Source organism: Penaeus monodon, chromosome 27 (assembly GCF_015228065.2).
Source record: "Penaeus monodon isolate SGIC_2016 chromosome 27, NSTDA_Pmon_1, whole genome shotgun sequence".
NCBI classification, from domain to species: Eukaryota; Metazoa; Arthropoda; class Malacostraca; order Decapoda; family Penaeidae; genus Penaeus; species Penaeus monodon.
In genome coordinates this window covers 3,603,305-3,603,875 of record NC_051412.1, presented here as the reverse complement: position 1 = coordinate 3,603,875, position 571 = coordinate 3,603,305, and positions in this window count along the sequence as shown.

The window sequence follows — 571 nt, the reverse complement described above, 5'->3', positions numbered from 1 at the left end:
TAATCCACGCGACGCGAGTTTGGCTCCGCCACCCATTAATTATTTTCCTCAGTCCCCGAGGGCCAGGGACCGGGAGCAGCAGAGGAAGCAGAAATAAGGTCTCCTGAAGGGGCAGGTCCAAAGGCTTCCTAATCTCCGGTACTTGCAGAGGGTCGCGTGTCGTTGTTAAAAGGGAGTGTTGTCCAAAAAAAAAAAAAAATTGAAACCAGGTCGTTTAATGCTAGACTTTCAAATCAGTTAATTAACTCTATGTAAGTTTAATGCTCTCAGGAAATGATAACAAAAAATATCGTTGCTGTACGCAGGAATAACTAAACCGTTATTATGAAAAACGTAATTGTCCAATTTTGTGTTTTAACAGTTAATTAGGTGAGCTTAATATCATAGGGTGCAACTCAGCATTTCCCTCGAATTTGTTAATTATAATTACAGGGTTCTTACCATGAAACTCGACATAATTTAAAATGTATCATATTCGCTGAACATAAACACATATCATTATCTGCCTCCCTGTTTAGAAAAAAAAAATTCTTGCTCTCTGGACAAAACCCACAACATATTCATATTCGAA